General features: G+C 42.0%; 1 protein-coding gene across 2 annotated transcripts in view; it reads left to right on the plus strand.

The window, feature by feature from the left end:
* otud7b (OTU deubiquitinase 7B) overlaps positions 1–13,910 on the plus strand; it is a 39,447-nt gene that overhangs the window by 6,957 nt on the left and 18,580 nt on the right. The window lies entirely within an intron of this gene.

Consider the following 13,910-nt stretch of genomic DNA (forward strand, 5'->3'; position numbering starts at 1 on the left):
AATCAAATCTGAGAAAGCTTTTTCGTCCACTCAGATGTGAGATGGTTGTTTCATGCTGTGCAGTTTTTTTTTTGGGAACAGTGGACTGAGTGAATTGAGAGGTCTCTGCTACACGCTCTGCTTCACCATGACATCAGCTCTCAGACACTTTGATAAACACTTGTGCTCAGAAGCTAAAGCTGCCTATTTCAGCTGGCTGAATTCGGCTGTTATTACTTTGCTCCAGCGATTATCTGTAAGAGTCCACATTAGGCTGAAGGAAACCTCTCTCCACTGACCAGGAGGTGTTTGGTCTGAAGCCACGTCCCTTGTCCTCAACCAAATTTACACCTCGTCGCAGTAGTTCGAGGATGACTTTAATAAGTCATTTCAAACCTCTATTGTAGGAGTGTAAGAGCAACACATCCTCAAGAGTTATCATTCCTTTTTGTTAGTGGAAATAAGGCCTTTATGGGTGTCAGGCTTCAAGAGATGACAGATGACATCACCAACATGTGATTGTCTTCAGTTTAGGCATTAGGTGTTCACCGGGGCGTTTTGTTTCCCACTGTGAATGAATGTTGCTTGTCTGCGCCGTGCAGGGTTTCTATGTTTAAACTGTGATTGTGAGTAGATTATTTTTAGAAATCTGAAACAGGAGATTGCACTAATTCTGGCAACCCAGAGATTAGGTGGTGATTCTCTGTATGCCTTGGTACTCTAGTTGTGCTTACACAGTTGCTGCGGTTTAGACACAAGCAGAGCTATACCCAGAGCAGTGTTCATTTGTGGTATAAAGTTCAACACCACTGCAACCTGAGGTCAGCACATCATTCGGCTCTATATACCCACCAAACAATAAGGCTGAGGTCAAATTCATGATCTGTAAGTAGATCTCGTTTTCCTCACCTTACTTCGCCGTGAGCTGTCGCAGAGAAAAGAGGCCGGCCGTGGAGTTCACATGGATCAGGTTTGGATGTTTCGGAGCCAGCGAGCAGGACAGGGAGGCCGCGAGAGGGAAGTCAGACTTGGCAAATATTTGTGTGATGACTGGACAGCTTTGGACGAGACCAGCTCCAGTGGCATGGCCTCCAAGAGGGCAGGCACGGTGTGGAATCTCTGACATCAGCTGTGTGTGCATTCGCGGCTGGTGTTGTCTTACACATTACACACACAGACGCCCACAGCTGGCGGTCGAGCCACCGTCAGGGCCGGAGCGTGCCTGTTACATGTTCCACACTGTGAAAAATGCCCTTTATTGTAGGAATAATGATAAACATGTTTAAGGAATTTTCTGAAATGTGTTTTGTTTTCATGTTAGGGGTCAGTTTTTAAAAAAGCTGATGTAACAATGATAGTTTGGAACAGGAAAAAAGCAGCTAGCTGATGACTCAACAGATATTGATGTTCCATGTTTCTCAGCTCTTCAGTAACCTGGCGGTGATGCTAACAGGACATCCTGAAGCGTGATTAGGTTGATTACATCACTGCAGTGTGTAGGATTTATCATGGGCGATGCTCTGTTATGTGGTGGCCACGGTTATTTAGACTGCACACCTCCTTGCATTGTTAAATGCCACTCTTACACATCATTAATGTTTGTGCATAGTCCTGGTGTGTGGATGATCCTTAAGTGTGCAATTACTTGGCAGAGAGAAAGTCAAATTTGTCTTCCCTGCATCACTGTATTAGGGTGTAGGGCTGCAACTAACAATTCCTCTTTTATTATCGATTAATCTGTCGATTATTTAAACAATTAATCCATTATGTTAAAAATTTTTGAGAAATGTCTTGTTTTGTCCACAAACCAAAGAGATGCTCAGTTTATTGTCATAATGGAACAAAGAAACCAGAAATATTCACATTTAAAAGAGGAACTATGCAGGATTTGTAGCTTAACTATGCTAAATTTTTTACCTTAATTAAACAGCTTTGGATTAATTGTGATGGTTTAATAAAAGGCTCAACTTGTTACGAGGGAGAATGGAGGCTCTCTGCCTTCCACGTGTGTGTCACTTAGCAACTTTGCAAGATCGGGCCACCGCCCCGGTGTCTCAGCTCTCGTCCCTGCGCACCTGGACACAAACGCGTCCCGTAACCCTCTCTTGTTTATGACAGATAGGACTGCACAAATATACACCTCGTAACATCATGTAGGATGTATAACGTTATTCACCACTCTATTGATAGCTTTCTCGTCGGCTTCGTCGTAAACAATATGCACATGACAAGGACAAGGGTTAGCAAAACAGCGAAAAAGCGACTGGACTTACATAGTTCCTCTTTAAGAAGCTGAAATCAGAGAATTGAGACTTTTTTTCATAAAAACTACTACCCAAACTGATTAATCGATTATCAAAGTAGTTGACGATTAATTTAATAATGTTTTATTGTGCGATTATTTGATTAATTGTTGCAGCTCTAATAGGGTGCACAGAGGTTTTAGGTTGCTGCTATACTGGAGACATAACTTTTTGTGGGAATAAATGAAGTGAAAATGGGTCACTCAACGAATGCGGCTCGTCAGCCCTGCTGTAAAAAGGCTGTTCCAGCATTGTACCCTGGGACCACAGAAGCTTTCTAACATTTCACATTTTATAACCCTATCAGCAGAAGAAGGTAGCGAAGTGGAGAACAGCTTTCTGAAAACATTATTTCAGATGCTGTCAAGAAAACAATTTCAAGTCTGTTGTGTGTTTATGACAGCAGCCTGACTCGAGTGGCACTGTCTGCTTCCCTGTCTCTGGGCCTCAAAAGATACTCGTGTCATTGATGTGGTATTAAACAGTTGTTTAACAGCCCCTTAAATGATCAGATATGGCCACTGGCCCACGGCTGTGTTTGTCTTGGACTTGGAAGAAAAACAGAGACGACATGCTTTCAGGATTAAAGACTATCTTCAGACCAATATATATATATATATATATATATATATATGAATAATGTCATATTAAAATTAATGACCCAATCACACTCGCATTACAAATAAATCTGTCTTTATGTACAGTTAATATTCACTTAGATATTAATTATGTTGATAAATTAGGTACGCAGTGACGTTAAGTTAATTTCAGGAGAAGAGGCTCTGAGCCAAACAGTGATCTACAGTGTACTGATGGAGGCAGTGCTGCAATTGTTCCACTGATGCCATACATAGTGTCTATAATATAGTGTATACACTATAGATATACAATGAAGCACATCCAGCAGCTATTAGTCAAACCAATTCATTTGTCGGCCTCTAGTTTCCTTGTAGGAACTAGGAAAGCGTATCTTTTCCTACTTTTATGACTTCCCACTTGTTTTCTAAGTATGTGGTAGGCTTCACACTTGGAGGCCAAAAGAAGCAGAGAAAGATAATTGATGTCCTTATTTGGGAAGGAGATAACCAGTCTGTGCTGCGGCTACATCAGGATTCTTTGCTCCGCTGAAGACAAAAGCTCTCGAGGAATCATGAAGGTTTATGAACCCTAACCAGGTCACTACTAGTTCTTATAATTCACATGTCAACAACAGCTGCGTGGATGTCCTGTTTCACCGCTCAGTGGCTTCCATTGATTTTTCTCCAATTACAGGCTTTCTAGCATATTTCCCTTTGTCCGGGGAGAATGGCCTCGCTGCAATTTACTGTATTGATTTCTGAGATGTAAACCAATAGCAACTGCAAAAACAGTTTCCTCCCTCGCTTGGTGGAGGCAGAATGGGTGAGGCAGCAGTTTACAGGCACAACAGGAAGTAATGGATGACAGTGACCGGCTAACAGAGTCCTACATTTTTAAGTTATGTAATATTAGGTGAATTAATGCCCATTCTCTTTAACCCCTTGTATAAGAAACATATTAGTTAGAAGTGCTCAGTAGAGCTGACTTTGAAAAAGGGGGAAGGGAAGTGATTTTTTGCTACACAAAACCCTGTCTCTGCAGTAGCCTTATTAGCCACAGGGGGTATTTACAATGCAATGCTTATCATATGCTGTGGCATTATACAAGCCCTTGGAAAGTAATGTGTCTAGCTATTCATGTGATGCATCCAGTTGCCCTTGAAGATAACTGATGTTGCAGAAAATTACAAAATTGGCAGAGGTGGTCTGCTTTTTCTTTTGTGTACGCTGCTTGAAATATGTGTGTTTTGTCAACACAACCACCACATTGTCAGAAAAATGAAAACATTACCCAGCTGTACAGAATGATATTATTCTATACCGAGTAAGGATTTTGCATCCTGTGCTCTCAGCTAAGGTCTAACACCGAGGGTGGAGACCTGAGCCCAGTCTAAGGCAACGTTCACACTACAGTCCTTAATGCTCAATTTGCTCGTTTTGGATCTAAAACGTGGCCTATGTCAGATTCCAGTGTGAACGGTTTGCGGTTCTGAACTGACCTGCATGCGCTAAAGAACAATAACAATGACGCCAGGCAAAGCACGCTGTTGTACAGGAAACATAAAGGGATTTCACTTTTATTTTTGAAATGTCTGTGAAATGGAAGCTGGAAAATGTCTGAGCAGCTGCTGAGGAGGAAAAGAGTGAAGAACAAGAGCCAATCTCTGTATTTTAGTTTCAGATAGGCTACCATTGCTTTAATTTAGATCCTAAAGTGTCTCAACCCGCTGGGCAGTGTTCGGTTTATTAAGAAACAACGTCGACAAGGTTATTACATCCCAAAGTTTAACACCACGTGTCTTTTTAAATTTATAATCTCCTCTCCTTCAGCGCTCACATTCTCGCCGCTGCACTTCAAATTATCCAACGTTTTATCGAGCCAAACAAAACCTAGAGTAAACATTGTAAAGTGACGTAAAAGTTGCATCAAATCCACCATAGCTGTTTGGAAAAAATCGGATCTGAATCAGATTCAGGACCAAATATGGAAGTGGTCTAAATCTGATTTGAAAAAATCAGATCTGGGCCAGATTTGAGTGTTCACACTACTTTGAAAAAATCTGGGCTGGGCCAGGTCTGGAGAAAAAATGTGAAGTGCTGTTTGGGTTGGATTCTGTCACGTGGACTGAACAATAAACAGACAAGAGCACTTGACTTTTGAACTACTAAGTGGCTGAGTTAATAATACTATTTTTAGCTTCTGATTTATGGTCGGCAATAGCAAACCAGAGTCAGTTAGTGTTCAAGCTATGAGTCTGTGAAGAACTGTTAACGACAATCTGCCTATAGCCTGTGTAAAACAACACCAATGTCATTTACGAGGTGGCCACACAGGTTTAATCAGGGTGAAGAGGCATCAACAACAACAACAACTGTGCGACAGGGTAACACACACACACACACTCTAGTTGGTACGGGCTGGGACTCAGGTTTGGTTACTGCTCGATGGACTCGGGTCAGGTTTGGACGGAAACACACAGTCACTGGGACACTGTGTCCGTGTGCAGCGGCAGAGCCATTGTGCCGCTCCATTCATCTGAGAAACCCTGGAAGAATGGATACAGGGCTTCCTCCAGCCCTTAAACAGGCTGCCATCAGCCTCACTCTCAGCCGGAGCTCTCATATTATGTAATGAGTCAGTGTAGGCTGCCTGGGCTCAGGCAGTAACCAGATTACAGCACTCCGCAGATAAAGACAGCTGAAGGACAGCTATCTCGCCACACCTTTGTTTTTCCTCCTCAGTTTACTCCACAGCTTCTAGTCGGTTGTGATTAATTGTTCACAGCGGTCCCTGCCCTGTTTCTGGAGAATAGAATTTACAAGGAAAGCATTTTCTGTTTACTCCTACATGGTTTTATGAATCTGTGGGTTTAAGGACACAGAGGTAGGCTCATCACAGACACTTAGAGCACTTACTAGAACTGACAGCTCAGACAAAATCAGACTGATTGAGACTTAAGTGCATCCCTTGTGGACATGTTAGTTTTCCTACAGGATGTCTCCAAAGTCCAGCTTTCATCTGACAGCATGGCCGACCACTGATAGTGGGTTTTTTTAAAGCCATCCTTTCAGCTTGAACTGCCTGTGCGTCATTGTGCCACCACAACTTCTCTTTTTCATGTCGATAAATTTGCTGATTATTTCCTTGGTTCTAATTTTATCAGCTGCCTATATCATCCACTTTGAGTCACAACCATCATGCAATCTGTTATATAAATAGTCAAAGTCTATGCAGACCCACCACAGTCAACGGGCCTGTCGTGACTCACTTTGGTTCGAATCTCAAAGTGAATCTAGAGATCACATCCACGACGGGGACAGAAAGACAGTCTCTGGTCACTGATCTGAGCTCTGTGTTTAATGAAGAGATATTAGGTCCGGCTACGATGTGAAGGCTGTGGAAGTCAAAAGGGAACGGGGTGTGGACGCTGCTGTATTCAGCCTGTCCCTGCTGCTAACAGCTGCCTGTCACACTCATGTCAACACAAACAGTGCAGATGAATTTTTACAGCAGACTTTTGGGTTTCTGCTCTGCCTGCACCCAAAGTGATCATTAAATTTGATGTCTGTACTTAGCTGGAGCATCTGCTGCTGACAGTCCATGTGTAGCTGTTTGAGATAGTGATTATGATTTTTTTTTTTTTAATATGCATAATGATGACACATTAGCGCATGTATTTTTTTTAATATTGTTTCTCGGCTGTTGTTCATGTAGACTTCAATAATGTGGTAATGTGTTCTGTGGTTGTTGTTTTGCATTTACCAGAGGAATTTGCCAATTTAGCCAATGATGTATCTACTGTATAGATTTTTTTTATTCAAGGGAACAACAGTGCCGCTCATTTGTTGAATATTGAGAAAAAGTCATGTTCACAGGATAAATGATGAGAAGTAACAAATGTTTTATGTAGTTTCTCAGAGTCCAAGGGAATGTCTTCATCTGTTATTCTGTCCCACCAACAATCCAAAAACTTAAAGGTCCAGTGTGTAATATTTGTCAAGGTTTACTATTAAATCCTCTGAAGGGAGCTCTTATGGTGTGCAGATTTTTTCTTTATTTCATTGATTCCTCCTTTATCCAGCACCCATCCCAACTGGGCCTACCTGATGTGCGTGTTTTTCTCACAATTTTACTGGCAAAATCTGAAAATACTACCAATAAATATATTTGTATAAGTATATTATCACTATAAAATAAAATCAGTTTGGTTTTCGTAGCCTTATCATTTTTCTTTTATACATATAGCAAGGGTCCTGCTTGGCAGAGGTTCATAAAGGTGTATTGTCTTGAAATTTCCAACCAAGTCGCCGAGTTTACTTTCCCTTTCATCAACTTACCAACTGAAGCTTTAAGGTGCTCTCACATTGGGCCTTTTATTTTTGTCACTGGCGACAAGTTTACATATTTTAAGTCAATGCAAACGGGCGACTGAGCGATTAATCGCTCTGGCGAAAAATCGCTGGGGCTCCGAGAGACAGCGACAAAGCGAAAAATCGCTCGTTGCTCGAGATGAGAAATCCCAAGTCTCTGGCCGTCAGTCGCTTGTCGCTCAGCGCTGATTGGCTGCCGTAATTCTGGTGGTGCCGGTGTATAGGCTACAGAGACATGGCAGTGGGCATGACGGTATCAAAGCGATTGCAGCTGAGCGTCAGAGCGACAACAAAGGAGCGATACGAGCGACAGCGACAAAAATAAAAGGTCCAGTGTGAGCGCACCTTTAGAGAGTGTCGCCATCTTGTGCCGCCATGTTTGTACGGAATGGAAAATCCAGCCATCCAGAGAGCACGTTTCAAGAGTTTCACGTTCATAAATGAACAATAGAATTATTTAATAGATAGCTAAATAATGTCACTGTTTCCCCCTCATTTTACACACTGGACCTTTAACATGTTGAATTTACATTGAATAAAAGACTAAAACTGACTTGGCATCTGATTTAGGGTTTCTGTACAGCAGCTTCTAGTTTCTTAATGCCATGTACACTAATAAGCAAATATTGGCTAGTTTGTTGGTCTGAGTGTAGCTGTCAGTTCTCATTACTGTGTCCAAAGGCTGGAAGGTTTTGCTCTGCATCCCACCATCCTTCTGGACTGGAGATGGAGCAGGGTTACCGGCCCCGCTCCAACTCCCACCAGTCACATTGCCTTCCCCCTGTTTGCTTACTTCAGGCCCTTTATCTCATTACACATATGGTTTTGCAAGGCTGAGAGGGTGTGTTGCATTCACTGAGATCACAGGAACAGGTTTCGGTGATTGGACTAAAATAGAACAGACACATTTACAGACATGTCATTTATCACGACCATCAAAGGAGAACAGGACAACTGAGGTGTCCTCTTAAGGTAGTCTGACTAGCACAGACCGATCAGATAATAAGTGGGTCAGTGTTAAGTATCAGAGTTTTCCTCTTATTCTTTGACCGCAGCTCCTTTCTCCCTTAATGATAAAGCAGAGCTCATGTGTCATGTAACAAATTTAACCTTAGTGAGGCTTCACTCCAGAAGTCTGTTTTCTCCTGTCATGAAGATCTTGACAGGCATGCAGAGAAGCAAACTCTTGCTCCAGTGATTAAATTACATTATGTAAAGTCAAATCTCAAAATGTTTCCAACCAAAACATGTATTAACTCCTAAATTCATCCTCTAAAGTAGAGGAACACATTCGTCTGTCGGTTTGTTTAACTAAATATGAATTGTCTGACTCTGATTGTCATGTTTACAGGAGCAAAAAAAAGAGCAGTATTTTGTTCATAATAGTTTGGGATACAAGAGTTCAGCTTCTTTCAGCAGGTCACACAATTTATTGATGCAAATGAATTTACCTTCCTACAAAATAAATTGCATAATTGGTCTTTAAATCATAAAATATTTAAATAATTGCCCTATTTGTGGGCTAGTGCTATTAAAGGGTAGGGCACCACAGGTCTTTATCAACATTGTAAAGCATATAATTAATGGTGTTCTTACAATTTAGGTCATGCCATATTGAGCGACCTCGCAGGAGTAACCAACACAACGAGGCATGACAAAGCATTCAGAGCACCGGCACCTATTAGCATTTAGGGTAAAGGCCTAGTTTCTCTCTTTCTCTCCCTTTTGTGCATTCTACATTTTATTGTCTGTTCCTTATCTCGATTCGCCGTGAGCAGTTGAAAATGGCCTCAACCCAGGCTGATACCAGCCCACTGGAAAAACAGTGCTAAATCCTGTCTGGACTGTGTAACAACAAAGACGATGACAACAAAAACAAATGGTTTCATACAAGGAAAGCAATTAAGAAAGCTTGATATAAAAAAAACACAGACCAATTTTAAAAGAAGTCAAAAGTGTAGAGGTAGAGCATGTTCATGGGGGGAATAAGAAAAAATCCAAGACGGAGTATTAATAGAAGAATAGTATAAGTATTAGTGTTATAACGTCAGTCTAAGATGCCTCTGTGTTTATTTATTGAGCTTTCATGGAGCCTGATAATCAGCCTGAATTTACATTCCGTTCATTTCATTACAAACAAACGAATAAGACGTGTACAGTGATTCACATGTCTGGAATCAGATTAGCTTTTCTTTCCGATCATCTAAAAATGTCTTGTTTGTGTATTACTGCTCGGTTATGTAGCTGTTTCACCATTTGGCCAGTCTTTTTAAAAAAAATGTATCCTTTACTAACTGATGAGTGTCATCCTCCTTTTTCCTACTTGTTTCTGAAGAAATTCACAATTTATCTGATAGTTTGTCTTGGTTAGAGAACTGGGCTTGTTGGGCCCATCCAGATAAAACCCAATAAACAACCCTTCAGTTCTCCTCCTACTGTGGAGATGAGCAGGACACTGAACCTCTTCAAGTTCCCCTGCTCATTTGTCAACAGCGATAGACAGCGGCTGCGCTCAACCAGTCCTTTCTGCATGGATCCCATTAGAATATCAAAACATTTCCTTCAAAAGAAGAAGAATAATAATCATCTCAGTGCTACCAAAACAAATTTGTGTTCCTAGTCCCAGCGATGAAGTGACCCTCTCAGCCCACCAAGGGCTGACACAGTGGGCTGTGATGACCTCCCCGTCTCCCTCGGTGATCCCAGCCGTTCTCCCGGCCCTCAGCTCAGCACCCACGTGTTGTCAGCAGCTCCTGTTACGTAAGCCCTCCTGCCAGACAAAAGCTCAGCCATCCCAGACACAAATCACTGACTGCCCCACGTTGGCAGCTGTGCCGTTAACGTTAGCCAGTAATCCACACAGGGACTTTCTTCTGGAGAATTTTTTTTTTTTTTTTTTTGATGGCTGACAAGTGAGTTTTGACCACAAAACAAAACAAACAAACAAAAATGGGATATGATTCATAAAGTGTTAGTGTGATCTCTGCATGTCATTGCTGTTAATCAGCCTTGAAGCTGAGGTGAACATCAGCTTTTCACCTTGATTTTGTTTTTGGTGGAAAAAAGCTACTGATTGGCTCCCATCATGCTAACGATACGCCACAGTGGCAGACGGTGTTATGGTCTGAGCCACAACATGACTTTGAGCCTCATCCTCCCCAGGTCCCGAGCAGCCGCCAGAACAGAAAGATCTGTCAACGGAAAAAAAGGGATTTATTTACACAAAAAAATAATACAAGAACCAACCAAAGTGCAACACACACCGGCAGCGGTGAACGGCACACGTCAAAACAGTCGCTCCCGTTATTTTCTGGCTGGGCTCGCCATATCTCTTCACGCCAATTGCTCTGTTTCCAGCCGCGCCACCCCTACTTTCCTACTTTCCTACTTTCTATCCTCTTCGTCCTCTGTTCGGCTCCAACAGCAGCTTGTTCAGCAGTAATTCTGCTTTCATTTGCGTTAGTGTTGTTAAACTTTGTATCTGTATCTATGCCTGACTTGTATGGCCATGTGACTTTACATGAAATGCATCGTAGTGGGCTCACAGGAATGGCTGATGTTCCAGGCCCAGGGAAACAACAGCCAGCCTTTTGTTGATCTGTGTCGGTACATTCTGTCCTCAGCCCGTCATTTTTATCGCCCTTTTTCACTGTTTTTTTTTTTTTTTTCCTTTTTCCTGGCTGTCAGTGCTTTGTGTTGTCAGCTGATGTGCCACTATTTGTTGCCTGATAAATGTGCTGATTAATTAAATCTTCAGATTTCCTTAAGGGGCTGCTGGAAAGTAAACAAAGCACCCTGAGCTCCAGGGCAGAAGTCACTGAAGTGAGTTGAAACCTAATAATCGTGAATACACGACGTTGGTACTGCTTTGATATGCCAGCTGTTTAGCTCTAGCAAAGAAAATGCAGGTCACTATAAAAGTTGATCCTGGCTGAGATTTAGCATTTTAACCCCAGTGCAGTGCATGTGTTTGATAAAGAGCTGAAATTAATGACTGTTTTCATTGTTGATTAGTCTTCTGTTGATTTTCTAGAGTCATTGATTAATGGTTATGTCTATGAAATATGAAAATGCCTGTTAGGATTCCTCAGAGATCAAGCTGGCATCTTTAAACCCAAAGATCATTTACAAGAGTCTTCTTCACATTGGAGAAACTGGAATCAGCAAATGTTAAATTTCTGCTTAAAATGTAACTTACATCCCTCTGAGCTTTTTTGTTGAAACCTACAAAAAAAAACAGCAGTACAGTACATTTTTGTTGTTGCTAGGCAACCACAAAATCTCCTGCCCTTAACCTAACAGTTGTTGTTGGTATAATGAATACAATTTATCCTAAATCTCAAATTACAACACTAATTGGCCTCACGGCAAATGAAGGCATATAGTACCAGCAGGTTTCCAGCTTTTTCTTAGCTAATGCCACCTCTGGGTACATCGGACTTGGAGGAAAAAACACAGATGACACCGTCTCCTCTTGATTAAACTTTATGAAATGTAGTGCTCCCTTTGAAAACGCAAGGTTCCCAGGGACAAAGCCTACTGCTGATGGAAAAAACAGCTGGGAAATGACGCATCTCTATGCACAAACTGCATCTTGTCTGATTAGGGTCTTAAGGCATATAAACTCTGGCGTTGCCCTTTTTTTTCTACTCAGGCCAGTTCATATTACATCTCGCTGAGACCTATAGCAACACGCTCTTGGTCAAAACACAAGCTAACCCACATCCCTGTGCATCAGTCTGAATGCAGTCCAAGTCCTTTCTCATACCCTGTGGCTTTAAATGGTTAACTGGCCCGTATCTGGCTTCTCTTAGGTGGTGTGTATGCGATCAGTGGACCTGCACATAACCAAATTGACAGGCTGCAAGAATGTTAGGAGAGCCTGCAGGGGGAGAGACTGCTGCTGAATGCCTGACTTTCCAGAGAACGCACTAGAAATAATCTGCTGGCTGAGAGGGGCCTTTTGTACTCAAGTCTGTTCCTCCCCTGTGTGCCTGCGTGGCTTTTAATAATGATGGAGAAAGCGAGGGAGGCAGGGAGAGCGTGTAGCGAGAGGACGATGGAGAAGGTGTAAGAAGAGTAAACTCGTGACTCATCAGGCGCAGTGGAAAAGAGTTCACTGAGTCAGAGATGAGGCAGGAACATTGGGTGGTGGATGAGCCATGGGACGGATGGAAATAAATGACTGTAGGTAGATTTAAAAAAAAACTTCAAGGCAGCATAATGACTGTGTAATTTTTGCACTGCATTGTTGCAGTTAAAATGCCCATAGAGAATTGTCATTATTTAAGCATACAGTACATGCTGGGAGCCCTGTGTTGGTATGTTCAAAGGTAGTGCATGTATTGTTCAGAGTCAGAGAGTCAGAGTCGGACAAAATGTATTGCCATGTCAACCAGTGACAAGGAATTTGTCTTGGTTTGCTCTCCAATACATATAACAACCACCAGATCAAATCATCAAGGTGAACACTACTGATGAGGTCAAATGATCTCTTGGATGAAATGTTTAATTTGGTGTCTAACCTGCATTGATCTGCAAGATCTATCCGTTTCCAAATGTTTCAGATGTCTTGAACGTAAAGATTTCAGAAGAGCAAAGTGCTGTGGAAGCACAAATATCCCAGAGCAGGGGGCTTGTACCTGTCAATGTGGCTGAGAAGCGGGAACACTGCTGAAAATGTGTGTGCGTTGAGCTCTAAGAATGTCTTTCCTGGCAAAATAAAGGCTTTTAGGTTCAGCTCAGCCCCCAAAGTACATCTTTTTAGCCAGGCCTGCTTTTGATTGGTTCCCTTTGTCTGGAATTGATTGCCCTCCACATCCGTTCTGTCACTGGCCCATTGACACAGTCTCTTTTTCCCCCCTCTCAGTCTTGATGATGTTTCTGTATTGATTTTGGTGCCGGGCTGATGGCAGGTCCTTTTGGATCTGCTGTTGAAATCTGAAGAGTGAAATTGCCTAATTGATTTCAGAGCAGTCTCTTGAAAGGCGCTCTGTTTCCCACTGTATCACACTGATGATCAAACCAACCTTCAGCAGAGGTTATAGACAGTACATGTGATATTTATAGGGATGTCACGACTCACGATTACTTGTTTTCACAATTAATCATGGTATTAAACGCCACAATTAATAAATCGTAAAGATTCCTCAAGACCATCACTTTCCAAAAAAGATTATGTTGGAAAGGCAGATTTGCACCAAAGTAAAAGTAAATGTAAGAAATACTGGTCCATTTTCAAGTAACGTACAATCTTGATGTGTCATTTGTGATATAAAAAAACAAACAAACAATTAAAATAAACTTAAACATTAATGATTTGAATATTTAGAACGCTTCCCCGGGAGGATTAGTAATTGGTTAGTAGATACTTTAAAGCAGAAGTAAGCGATCCGGTGGTTTTGGCTAACTTCTTGTCAGCCGATGGAGCAGTCCCCGCCCTCGTCCCTACGTCACCACATTCAGGCGCATCCCTTGGCTGCACACACAGAGAGGACCGCCCCTTTATGCCGTTCTCTCTCCTCATTGGATAAAGGTTGTAGGATACAAGGAAAGTTTTCTCCTCGGCTTACAGCAGAGCAGAGTGACTGACAGACCCGTGTTTCAGACCAAACACTCTATATAAGTGATTGCTGTCGGAAGATCTAACTATTTAAGACTTATATTAACACAAACATTC

The sequence above is a fragment of the Trachurus japonicus genome, chromosome 16 (assembly GCF_045865225.1).
Source record: "Trachurus japonicus isolate A0001 chromosome 16, Traja_1.0".
Classification (NCBI taxonomy): Eukaryota; Metazoa; Chordata; class Actinopteri; order Carangiformes; family Carangidae; genus Trachurus; species Trachurus japonicus.